The following is a 14,616-nucleotide window of genomic DNA, read 5'->3' on the forward strand; positions in this document are numbered from 1 at the left end:
TAGAGGAATTTGAAGCCTCCGGCAACTACAGATGCATCAAGCATTAAACACAGCCAAACACCTAAAACACATTAAGGACCTATTTACCCAGTTTCAATAACTCCACACATCATGTCTGGCTGTAAAATAAATTACAAGGCATGCTAAAAGGCAAGGGAAAAATGTATATATATATAAAGAAACAGTAAACATCAGAAATAGACTCATGCATCACACAGATTTTGGCATGAGCAAACATGGAATTTAAAATAATCCTGATGGAAATGTTCAGGGTTCTAATGGAAAAAAAGTAATGTAAGTAGAAAAAATGAAAAGTCTTAGAAAGATTAAAAAGGAAATGGTAGAAATTAAAAATACTGTAACAGAAATAGAAAATACTTTTGATGCATGCATTAGCAGACTATTTGTGGTCAAGGAAAGAACTATTGTGCTTTAAATAAAGCAAACAGAAATTTTTCAAACTAAAATGTAGAGAAAAAAATAAAAACAAAATAAAACAAAAAAAATAAAAGAACTGTTGGAAGTTTTAAAAAAGTATAACAGAAGCATAACTGGAATAACATAAGGGGGAAAAAGAAAAGAGAAGAACAGAAGAAAAATTTGAAATAATAATGGCTGTAAATTTTTCAAAAATTCATGATAGACACCAAACCACAGATCTCAGAAGCTCAGGGAACACCAACTGGGATAAAAAATGACAGAACCACATATAAGCATATCCGAGTTAAACTGCGGAAACCAGAAAATGAGAAGATTTTAAAAGGAGCCAGAGGAGGGAAAAACACCTTACTTGTAGAGAAATAAGATAAGAATTTCTTCAGAATTTACATCAGAAACTATGTAAGGTAGAAGAGAATGTAATGAAATATTTAGTGTTGACAGAGAAAAAAGTCATCTAACCTAGAATTTTATATCTAGTGAAATATCCATCAAAGGTGAAGAAGAAATAAATATTTTTTCAAATAAATAAAAACTGAATGGATTCACCATCTGTAGACCCACCCGAAAAGAAATGTTAAAACAAGGTCAGAAACTTGTATCTACATAAAGAAAGGAAGAATGTCAGAGAAAGAATATTTGAGGAGGAAATAAAATATTTTGTTTTTAATATTCTTAATTTATCTAAAATATAACTCTTAAGGTAACAATAGGGTCAATAAATGGGAATATCACAGCATATAGGTAAGAGAAATTGAAGACACATGAATTAATATAATGTTATTTGAAGGTTGATTTGGATTACTTAAAAATGTATAATACAAATCCTACAAAAATCACTAAAAAAATTTAAAATTAAATATTTCCTGTATGCTATGAGAAGAATTAAACGAAGACATGTAAAATGCTAAAACTAGAAAAGACATAGAAAAGAAAAAAATGAATATGAAATACAATAAATAGAACATAGTAGCAAACTTGGTAGTTATCTATTTTACCTATATCAATCATTACTTTAAATGTGAATATTGTAATTAACAATTAAAGGATGGAAATGGTCAGAGTGGAGAAAGATATATTATGCTTACACTAATCCAAAGAAAGCCGTGGTAAGGTATATACATTTCAGCAAAGCATAATTTAGAACAAGGACAATTATGCGTAATAAAGAGAGTATTACATGATAATAAGTCAATTCTCCAAGAAAACATAGCGATTCTAAATGTGTATGTACCTAAAAAAACAGAGAATCAAAATACATGGGCAAAAACTGATAGTGGTACAATGAAGAATAGGCAAATCACTATTGTAGTTGAAGACATCAGCAGCCCTCTGTCAGTAACTGATAAGGCAGAAAAGACGTAAGTGAGGATATAGTTGACGTTAACAGCACTTTCATCTTGATCTAATTGATTTTTATAGAATACTCTCTCCAGCAACAGCGGAATGAACATTCTTCTCAAGGTTGCAGGAATGTTTGCCAAAATAGGCCACGTTCTGTGCCATAAAATGCACCTTAACACATAAAAGCTTAGATGTAATTCAAGGTATACCCTCATATAAAGTCGGAGTTAAATTAGAAATTACATCTGTAAGGTAGCTGGAAAATCACCCAAAATATTTGAGCACTAAACAATACAATTCTAGGAAAACACGGATCAAAGAAAAAGCGTCAAGAGAAATGTCAACATAATTTAAGGAAAAATGCAAATGGACCCTATCAAAATGTGAGGGATGTAATGAAACCGATGCTTAGATATAAATTATAACACTACATACATACATTAGAAAAGAAAGTCAAAAATGCATTACCTGAAAATGTACCTTAGGAAACTAGAGCCTTTGAAGCCTAAACGAGCAGAATAAATAAATAAATAGAAATTAGAGAAGAAATCAATGAAATTGTGAACAGGAAAACGACACAGAAAATCAGTAAACCCAAAAGCTGGTTCTTTGAAAAGATGTCAAGCTAGGGTAATCAAGGGGGGGAGAGGGGGAGAAGACAGTTTAACAATATCAGAAGTGGTTTGGCATGAGGCCCTACACATGTCATTTTAATAGCTCCTGAGAAACACAGTCAGAATTAAGAGGTATGGGATAGGTTATAAGTTCAGTGAGGACAGCAACGTTGTAAACGAAACTCACTGCTTTATCCATATAGCCTACCTAGTGCCACCTAGTAGACAGAAAATTAAATAGTCACTGAATACATGAACTATAAAATACTGTAGCCAGAAGTAGCTATGACTTACGAGAGCAAAAAAGATACTTTTAGCTTATTTCTAAAGGTTTTTGATGTAAACACATTTGCTCAAAACTCAAATACATAATGAAAACATTTTCATTCCACATAACATCTCTGTTGATATGTGCAAAAATGTGTATTTGCCATATTGCACAAATAATTAAGTGATTATAATCTTTTCTGTGTCACAATATTAGAGTCACTTTTGTGTTGATGAGAAAAAGACTAAATTTCAAAATGACATTGAGAATATAAACAGAAGTAGTATGCTAACAAAGATATTTTAATTTTATGATATTTGCACTATGCAGCAGACACTATGTTCTTTTAAAACATTTTGTATATAATTATAAACATATGTATAACTAAACTGTGATCTTTTTTGCATGCCCTTTGATAAATACCAGTGCCTAGCATAGTAGAAAGTACAAATATAAAAGCTTCTGGAAAAATAAATAAATACATAACTGGAGGTCTGGAAAGATACATGTATGCTTGAAATGTTCCTGCTGATTTCTAATTCAGTACAATTATTGATATCTCAGTTTAATATCTTCATTCACCTTCATTGTACATATATGTGCATATGTATACTATATACATGATAGCTAGCTAGCTAGATAGATAGGTAGATGATAAATTTATATATACTGTTATTTACAAAGAAACCAGCAAACTATGGGGATAATTTGAAGTGCTCACCAATTACATAATCAAACATGTTCTATTCAACTCTTAGAAATGAACTGGCTAATTTTATGAAAATGTTGGCCATAATATCTTGGATGCAAGTTCTTCTTCGGTCATTTCTTCATATTAACATTTCCATCATAGGTTGTAAAGGGAACGAAATTGAGATTGATCTCATATTTTGTACTTAAAACTAATAAAGAAAATCAAATTTGAACCTATTGGCTTTTATTTTTTTTCACATTTTAAATATTGTGACATTTACCTGGTTCCTGTAGAGTGTGAAAGTAGCTTTATATCCCCTCTGGGGAGGCAGTGCTGTATGGCACAATGGTTAAAGCTAGGTTTACAGAAGTATCTGGCTTTCTTACTCACTGGGGTTTTCATGTTGGGTCTCTCTAAGCCTGTTTCCTTATCTCTAAAATGTCTTAGGCATCCACCACAAGTTCCAGATTCTTTTCTATGCTATGTGGGATATTATTTTCTATAGCGAGGTAATTCTTAGGGAGATCTACCTTTTTACTACGTTGGTGCAAAAGTAAGTGCAGTTTAAAATATTAAAAATTGCAAAAACCTCAATTACTTTTGCACCAACCTAATAGTTTATAGTTATGTATGATTTGAATGAGATACAGTTTTTGTAAGCGTTTAATTCAGGCCATAACATACAATAGTAAATAAACAGTAGCTGATGTTGCTTCTGTTTTGCATCCCACATTTGCCTCACCCTCTTTTCCTCCTCCTGTGTCTTTATAGTTTCATTATTATTTTAAATGGACATGCCCTCCATTAAAATAGCTTCAGGGATATTGATGGCATATAAAATAAATATTACAGCCAGAGTAGCAAGAAAATGACTGAATCCAACTGCAACACAAAATTATATACGGTTTATAAGGTATGTGAGAAACAATGGTACCACATTTTGTGTTTTCCAGGTCAGTGCCTGAAATTCAAAGACAAACAATGTTGGGGCACATGCCTTTCAGGTAGGAGCTGAGGTGTAGCGATGTGACAAGCTAAAAACATGAGGCCGAACTATGCACATTAAGTTTATTTGTTGTGAATAGCTTCTAAATAGGCGGCATTTAAATGATGTGTTATTGAACTTACTAAGATTGTAATTTTCTCCCTTTCTTAGTTTAAGTTATAAATGCTTCTGATGTCTATCCTGTTGATACAAACAAAGCACCTGTTAGATCTATGCGCAGAAAGATAATACACATGTCCCCTTAGACTCCCTTCCCTCATAGAACGATTGGTGCATTAGATAGTAGGGGCCAGGAAGAAGTCTCGGTCAAGTTGCCGCTAGAAAATAATCACATTATATGGTATATGGTACCAGGAGGTTATTTCCAATTTCCAACAGACCTATTAGGTTGGTGCAAAAGTAATTGAGGTTTTTGCAAATTTTTTTTTTTTTTAACCACAATTACCTTCGCACCAACCTAATACAATTTTAACCTGTGGTTCACAACCATTCAGATCAAATTTTCACACCTCATCTTTTATAATTATTCCTAATACTCTTTTAAATGTTTTCGATGATCTCTAACATCAAACATTTACTGGAAGTTTATGATCCAAACCCTTTGAAAAGGTGTTAACCATTAATTAATAGAGTAATCTTTAACTTTTTCTCCATAAATCATGATGCTTTCTTTTCTCATGTCCCAAGCAGGCTAAGGTCAACAAGAAAACAGATATGACTTCTGATGACTGTGGCTTTTTAATGATGCTCAGTGGGCTCTATGGATGTAATTCCTTTATGTCTTACCTGTAAACTTCCTGTTTGACATCTGTAAATATCCACCCATCCTCAGTAATTAATGCAGCTAATTCTTGTTATGAAGAATACTTAACAACATGCTAACCACCCAAGTGGTAATTCTAAGGGATTGGAATTTACCTGATCTTTTGAATGCAATACTGGCCTTAACTTCTCTGGGTTAGTGGCCATTGATGGGCTAATGCCAGTGTTCCTGGTGCCCCAGGAGCTATCCTTTCACAGACTATAGCAAAATATAGTGTGTATAAGGATGGGAAAAACGGCGCAGGAGCATGGGAGTTGTCAACCATTTCTCAGTATTAAGAAACCGGTGTATCTCCTTTCTCATGGCACAGTGTCGTTTAGACCGACTCTCAACACACAGCTAAGTGAGGCACTATAGTGTGTGTAATGTTTGATCTCTGATTAGGAGTAAGACAGATCCAGGTATACGTAAGCTTATCTCAACAAAGGATTTTCCTTGCCCTTTTGCTCCCACTCAGAATACAAAGCTAACTCCTTACCAGTCTGTTAATCATTGGTCACGTTAAAACAAAATTCTCCCATTTTATGTCCTGGATATTCACAGTGGATTTTCCAAAGTCTAAAGAGAGTAGGTCTTTTATATGTGGATAAAAAACAAAACAAAACAAAACACAAAAAAAATGATTCTTTCATTAACATTTAAAAAATCCCTTCCACTCCAGATCATAATTATTTAAACAGTGTTGTCTATGAACATGAAAGATAATGAAACGCACAACAAAATGTGCTGTGTAAATATTTGGACGGTTACCTGAAGGTCAAGAACTAGAGCACATTTATTATTCTTTGTAGTAGTACTCGTTCTCCAAAGTTTATATAAATGTCATTATCTTTTATAGAAGTCACAAGAATGCAAATATTAGGGAGCCAGAAGGCATAATGATGTATTCAGGCCCAAGACACATAGGGTTTAAAGCCTTTTATCTATTTATTTTTTAGCTATTGAATCACTACAGAATATAGTAGTATTTAGTTAGACTATACTTTACAAACTGCTTGATGCGTCTGAATAGCAAGGATATTAACTTAACTAATGATCCTTTAAATGGGTATCTAAAATATAATTTAAGCTACTTGCAACATACCAAAGAGAGGCATCGTTTGTTACTGCCAAAAATCACTGGCATGTGGAAATCAGAAAATCATTAGCCATGATAGGAATAGCTTAATACAACAGGGAAGAGAACACATTATTTAGAGCAGTTGAATGACAATTGATGCAACCACTGGTGAAATGTAGAAGGAAAAAAAACGGAAAAGATTAAGTGAATGATAAATTCTGCGCTTAGTATTTAAACATGCAAAGGAATGAAAATCTTTGTTCATTAACCAATGCACTTAGATTGTGAGCCAAAATGCTTCAGGCTGGAGCCCTAATTGTCATAAATGTTTATCTATGCAGGTTTAATTTAGGCTTAAGAAAAAAATGTTATCCTGAGTGATGAGTGATTCTGTATCTTTTTTCCTTTTCATCAGGCTGTCAGTTTACTTAAATCCCTTCTCCTATCCCTCCTCTTCCATGAAGTCGCCATAGTATCCTCAGCTGGAATTAATATCTCTCTCTTCCTCCATCGTGCCCTAGTCTTTTTACAGCTGTGTGGCAGTGTGCCTGATGGCGCATTTACAGGCATACCCCATTTGGGATTGCCTTCTAGGGCACTGATGTGTTCCTAGAAGGGCCATAGCTGTTTAGCAGAGTGTAATACTGTGTTCACCTCAGTTTGAATGGCACTTGCCAATCTCTTTTGCTGATGTTCTTGAATCTCTTTGCCATTGACAAACTCTTCTTCAGATGTTGATAATTTCTATCTGATTCTCAGCAAAGATATTGAAAGTTTCCCAACGTGTGAACAAACATGGACCATTTTAATGTCCTTTAAACACAAGGATGGCAAGCGGTATCACATGTGGGAAACTTAGATGGATATGGACTGTGCAGTTGGCCTTCCCACGCCACCATTGGTATCTGTAAAGAGTGTAGAGAAGTGAGTCGATGATCCCACACTTTTATGTTAAGTTAGTTTTAAATGACCCTGTAGGGAACACATCCCCACAGAGGCTGTTGTGACTTTGATTTATTGATTATACATAGTTATGGAACTCTCTTCTGTTTCATTTTAAAAAGGAGTAAATGGGATATGCCTTCATTTGTATACCTTTTAACATTCAGAGTTTCCCCAGACAGGGGGGCATTATATCTCAAGGGTAAAATCTCAACTGGCTATGAAAGCTAAGCAACATGAATGTGTGGAGAGGAGAAAGTTAGCATTATAAACCAAGAATCACATTAAGTATTAGCAACTGAAGAGTGCCTACCTGCCTAAAGAGGGCAATAGCTTTTAATGAATAGTTGGCTGTTTCCATGGAATAATGTAAATGTAGTGTTCCCTTGCCTTCCAATTTTTCAAGAGAAACCGAATCTGATTTTCATGAGATTTTAAAAAATATCAACCATTTTATTTAAATTATACTTATTTTCAGTATTGTGCGAGTTCAAATAAAACACTGGTGGGGATGAGTGGGCGATCTGTTTATGACCACTGTCATACCATTCTTCTCTTTTCTCTCCCTTCCTGTCTTCTTTCTTCCTTTTACTTATTTTTGTTATTCCATGTAATCTTCTTGTTCTCTGCATCTGTGTGTGTGTGTGTGTGTGTGTGTGTGTATCTGTGTGCATATGTACACACATGTGTAGCCTACATAAATTAAGGATGTGGGACAGAAGACTTTTAGTCATTCAAGTATTCCCAAATGACAAGGTTTTCAAAGTTTGGTCTCCAGATTACCTGCATCAGAATAATAAAAAAAATACAGGTTCTTGTGACACCCCCCCATCCCCCGCACCGTTCCCCAACATGAATCACAAACTCTATTGATTGTAATCTGTGAAACCGCATTCTTAACCAAGGCCTTGGGTGATTTTTATGCATACTAAAATATGCTAACTTTAGTATGCATTATACACTCCTGCAATTTGGTACTCCTGCGTCCTTTCCGGAAAAAGGATTAATTGACAGTAACTGAAAGTAATCAAAGCCCACAAGGGACTAGAGGGACAACAGAGAATACCCCAGAAGTTATTACAAAGGTAGAAAAGACCTTTTTGACTTACTTCAGATTTTCCCTCATAAACTGATCTCACTATTGTTTTCATTTCCCTATTGAAATCTTTAAATTGCTCTTAACTTACTGAAGAAGGTGGTGTTAATTTGGAAAGATACCATTTTGAATGGGGACATCGAGTAATGCTCAGTGTATCAGGTTCTCACATTGACATTTAGATAATATTATTGTTATTCACAAACTGCTTTTCTACAACATGCTTTTCTAACTGCCATTGCATGAATTTGGGTCATCCCTTCGGAGTACGTTTATATGCATCTTAATGTTTTATGAATATCCTCAAACATTACTGAAACTAAAATATATAAACTCATATAAATCCTGTAGCTGATTTTCTTTCCAAGTTCTAAATGATTGGTCTTTGCTGTCTAATTACCAAGGTATAAAAATTTAATAGCCATTCATGTGCACATTATTGTGGTATTACTTGCATTTTCATAACTCATTCTTTCTGGAGGAGTTTAAAGATTAACTTGGTATTTTAAATTTTATTGATAGATTGCCTTATGTTATAAAGGCAATCCGTTGTGTATTTTTGCTTTGATGCAATCTGGAATAAAATGAAGTAATCCTCAGCTCCAAAAATATAAAACATAAATGAATGAATTACTGAATCTTCAAGGTTGTTTTACATTTGAAAATTACATTGTAATTTGTATATTAGTAGTTCTGTGCAGCTTTCTATATCTATATATCTTTAAGGTTTATAAATATAATAAGGTAAAAAGGTCTACATTTCAAATCAGATGTATAATAAAATACTTTAAAAATATTAATAATACATCGCTGTAAAATGTCTTTATTTTTATGCTTTATGTAACAATTCAATTTTTTAAAAGCTTTAGAAAACTGACTTGTGACATTCAACACATCTATTTCATACTTTAAAACATACTTGTTTATTCACACACACGTGAATCCAACTTTGTGAATATATAGCCAACCTTTGAAACCCACATCATTGCAATGGGAAAATGGCTTGGCTCACATCTCTCTGTTTAAACTGTATATTCTATGGATTTGGGAAAGATCATGAAATGTTTCAGTGTCTAGAATATTTCAAAGTGTAGAAGCAAATAAGCAGTTGTCAATTGTGCTGTTATACCCATGGCTTATTATACCAATAAGAACTCAAAAATAAAATTTACTTAGAAAAATCTTGCCTGTGCAGTCTAGGTTCTTAAAACATAGGATATGATCGATTTACACCAAGACTGGAATAGTGTGGCGTGTGACAGGTTAAATGTAAATGCTATAGGTTGTTTTATGTTTGAAATTGTAGTCCTAGAGTAACTCAGCTTACTGTGATGGAGGAGTGATGATTTTGGGCTCTGACCCTTAGAAAAGAAGATGGCAAACAAAAGTGATGATTGAGAAAATACCACACGTGATACTTTGTTTAATCCTCCTTTATAAGTCCATATCTGAAGAAATATTAGTTTAATTTTCCTTCACTTCTAGTATGGCTTTTTGAAAGCCATACCTAAAATATGTTTATGTATGATTGGAAAGACATATATATGTCCTATTGGCATCACATTTGGAACTTTAGAATGTCTCTCTTAGACTCCAGAAAAATGTATGTATGATCATTAATATTATGGGTTATGAATAGTTTATTTTTAATCTTCAGATTAATACTCATTTGTATTTCAGCTTTATTATTCTTTACCTTTGCAAATTCATACTCAAGTGGTATTGCAGAGCATTTGCTAATCTATTTTAAATAATTTCTGTTTTAAAAACTATTGTTCTCAAGACTTTGAACCTTTTTACCTACTCTGTTATAAGATAGTTTTAAGATGATATTTAGATGCATGTTAGAGATCTCTTGGAGAAAGCCATATAACAATAAAAAAGAAGTAGCCACCCATCATAGAACACCTTTCCTAATAAAATGTCTTTTATGGTCATTATAATCCCTGTCAGTTGTATCCTGTTGGGAGCATATGCCAAATATAGGAAAGTTTTCAAACACACTTCATCTTTAAAACGTGATTCACACTCTTCCTGCTTCCCATCAGCTAGTCCAGACAGGAGTGCTCCTCCCGGTAACAATTCAATCAGTTCAGCACATGCTCGCACATGCGTGTTCTCTCCTAGACACTTGCAGTAGAGGCAGTGGTTTTTGAAAGAGCTATTCACAGCCAGCAACTCAGTTTCCAAGACAGGTTATAGACGTATATATGCACACACAGTCTGACATCATTCATCACTGAAATATTCTTCTAGTAGAAACAGAGTGATTTTCTTGGATAATCACATTCTGCTGTGACTTAATGAGAATAAGTTGAAAACTTAAATATATCATGTAGCATGGGGAATTGATACCTGTATACTAACTAGTTTTGCTGCTGCTGTGGCTGAAAATCAGGAGTGTTTGTTCCTGTTTAGCTGTGTCATCTGTCCCCCTTGTCTTTCAAGGAAAATAGTGTAGAATTGAGACATTGTTTAGAAATGGTACTTATGGTTTATTCAATAATGTCTAATTGAGGTGAGATGATACAGGTCAGCACAGAGATCACAGTGTCTGAGCAAAATGCAGGTATGGGAGTCAGGCTGAAATTGGTAATATACCAGCTCTGACCGTAACAAGCTCTGTGGTATTAATTAATTCAACTAACTTCTCTCAGCTGAATAATAATACACAGTCAGAGGTGTACTTTGAAAACGAAAGAAAATGTGCATATAGTGCTGAGCGTGATGTTGGCTCATGGTTTGGATTCTCTTATGTGTAAGTTTCTTTTTTCCATCTCTCCCTTGAAATAATAATATGTTGCAAGAATTGAGATGATTGGCATGTCATAAGTTCCTGGCATTAAAAGTATATTGCCTTGGAATAATTAGCGCCTTTTCACACTTTAAAGTATAAGCCTAAACCTAATGAGGTCAGTTTTGCATTGTGAAAGAAAGATCTGAAATTTGATCAGTTTAGTCACTGTGTTACTTATTGAAGTCTGAAGTACCAGATTTCACCCAATTCTTACAAAATTTTGCTGGTATAAGATTTATCATCATCAACTTTAAATGATCTTTGCTTCCTCCTAAAATGATATCTCAATTGGCAACCATAATTTGAGATTTCGGGGAAAGCGTATTTGGTTGGTTTGGTACTTTCTCTTTAGAGTGGTAATCCTAATTTATCTCACTATGTGTTAGAATGCCACCACCGTCAAATTTCTAATGAAGGCTGATGCTTGAAAAATTAGGCAATCTTTCTCAATGGCTTCCTCTCCTTAAGGAAGAGATCTCACACGCCCTCCCTTTAGCACAGGGCCACGGATCATACTTTGGCATGTAATGTGTCATTTGGAATTCTAAAGCAATAGTTTACAAGTTTTTAAAACACATGCCCATTTTCATATTCTATGAGAAGAGGTTATATAGTATATGAGCTCCCAATGTATTTTAGTAGTTTAAACACAAACATTGAAGGGTAAACAATTACAGTATTTTATGTTGTGATATGCCACACATTGTCCTTTTTCTTTAAACCTTTTTTTTCCCCTTTGAAAATCACTACTATAGAGCTTATACTTTTAATATGGCAACTTCAACACATTTATTAATATCATTATTTTTCTGAACACTACAATACGGGTAATAGTCTCAGAAAAGATATCTAGAGAGAAAACGACTATGATAAGGAGAATTTATACGTTATCTCTAAATCTAACTATGTTTGTTGAATGGTATGATAGTCACATTCAGACTTGTTTTAGAAAGGACATTTCTTTTTATTTTGATTTTTGAGGAACTATGATTGATTCATCTCATTTTCAGAAAAGAACTCTTCTTTCATGTTTGCAAAAAATGCCACATTTAATGTAATTCTTTCTTTCAATATACACAAGACTCATATGCATAATATAGTAGTATATATGCCATTCTGTCAGACTTTATTCTTTAAAGCAATTTGGCATTGGGATTCTCAGGCTCACTGGTAGATTACTGAGTATTATTTTTTTCCTATTGTATGTTTTTATTCATATTAAACATTAACATAAATCTGTGCATTTTAATTTCCGGTAATATTTTGCAACTGTTGAAAATATAGCATAGAAATTAAGCTGGCTTATTGCTACATGTTAAAAGATTATTTTATTTGTGATAGAGTTATCAGTCAAGACAACCTTAATAATATTTCCACTCTAATGTAATATCTATTAAGTTATGACTACATAATTTTGTAACCCCTGTAGTATCAAGGAAATAACTTTCAGAAATTTTACCATTAAAGTCTATTAATTGGCCACAAATGAAACTTTTCTTTAGTGATGAGATTCAAGTTTGAAAAGAGAATGTAAAACCTTTAATAACATCCAGGCAGCAAAACGTGATTGGAAAGTCACATCAGCACACTTTGCAGTTGATCATTTTAATAATAATAATAAAATAAAAAAAACTAAAAGAAGAAAAAAATCATCTTGATGATACCATATCTCCTGATAATTCCTTTTTTCCCAATGACAATGGTCAGTTAGATCAACTGAGTAGAAAACAGTCGTTTTCTACTTCTGTTGCTCATCAGATTGTCTATGATTTAAATATATATGTGTGTGTGTGTGTGTGTGTGTGTGTGTGTGTGTATATACACACATCTATATATATATAGATGTATGTATGTGTACTTATTTGTATATATGTATGTATTTATACATATCTGTGTTTCTAATCCTCATGGAAGAGAACCAGGGACAGTCATTTAAAAACAAACAAACAAACAAACAAACAAACACTTCATAGAACATGTTCAACAGGGACTGAAAATAACTGAACACTAGTTCAGTGAATGCAGGGTGTACTTGGACATTGGGTGGCCTCATGGAAGCGTTTTGAGAAGCATATCCTCTCTATATAAGTAAAGAGATACTATGGAGACAGACTTAATTTTAAACTTTTTACTTTTACGTTTACTCTCCGGTACCCAGACACGCGATTCAGTTCATGCTAATGGTCTGGCCCCAGACGACCGCTCTGCTGCTTCTCCTACCACACTGTGATTTGCAGCACCACCATCACACCAGCCTAGCTGTACCTTCAAACCCATTCTGCCTTCAAGGCTTTGCACTGCTCTTTCCCCTACGTGGTTTGCCCTCAGTGACACTCGATTTACCCCTTCATATTGTTCAGTGCTCTGATCAAACATTACTGCTTAGAGAGGCCACCAGGCCACCACCCCCATTACACTAAGGTTTTCTGTTGCATCTTTACAGATCTTGTCAGTATCTGAAATTATTCTTTGTGTTAATTTGTTTATTGTGTGTTTCATCCTCATCTGCTCTCCTGTATAACTTCCATTAAGGAAGGATACTCTATTTTCGTCATTACATTCAGGCACATAATAAGTTCTAAAATAATTGTGCTGGAAGAAACGAATTGGACTTCAAATCCAGTTTTCCTCCCATGATCTAGGCTCTGCCTGACCTGCCCCTTGCCTGGAACTCTCTTCCCATAAATCCCACAGTGTTTCCTATTTCAGGTTTCAGTCTCAATGCCTTGCAGAACCATCTTTCCTAAATACCTTGCATATGTAATTATCCCTTACTTCTGTGCGTCATAGTGATCTATTATTTTCCTTTTCTCACATATTATGATCAATGTTGTTTTAGTTATTCATTTGTTTACCGGGTTACATATTTCATATATTCATTTGTTTGCATGGTTATAGTCTTTCTTTCCTCTCAGATTGTAAGTTTCTTGGGGGTGAGACTATGTCTCTTTTGTTCATTGCTGTGTCCTCAGTTTTTAAGTAATTCTGTTTTTCCTAGAGGAGACAGATCAGCAAAGAAATAATTAGAATCTGGTGAAAGTAGCACATAAGCAGTAGACCTTGGTAGTCGGGACAATATAGAGGAGAGAGTAATTAACTCTTCAAGAGGAGTATCAGGGACTATATCGAGGGGAGGTCACATGTGAAATGGTGAAACTAAGAATGCCCCGCAATGAGCTTAGTGACAGGGTAGATAGTAGATGGTGGTGCAGCTCCAGGCTTCCGATTGAATCATGTAGAAGGAGGCTTTTTTCTCTCCTTCACTGGAGAGAAGCAATGAGGAAGAGTCGAAAAATACTTGTGAATGTTTGGAGTAGGTGGTAGGAGAAAAGAGAGAAAGTATCTGCTTTGTGTTCTAGGTGAGATAGAGAACTCCTTCCAGGTAGAGAGATATCATTGCCAACTATTGTGTCCTCTAGCTATAACTGCCAATGTAAATTTGACTGACCATATAGTTATTTTTCTCAAGTCACATGACAACATCGTGTCCTTTTCTGTACCACTGTTGTACACCAAGGGCATGAGCCTCTATGC

The sequence above is a fragment of the Rhinolophus sinicus genome, linkage group LG10 (genome assembly GCF_036562045.2).
Source record: "Rhinolophus sinicus isolate RSC01 linkage group LG10, ASM3656204v1, whole genome shotgun sequence".
Classification (NCBI taxonomy): Eukaryota; Metazoa; Chordata; class Mammalia; order Chiroptera; family Rhinolophidae; genus Rhinolophus; species Rhinolophus sinicus.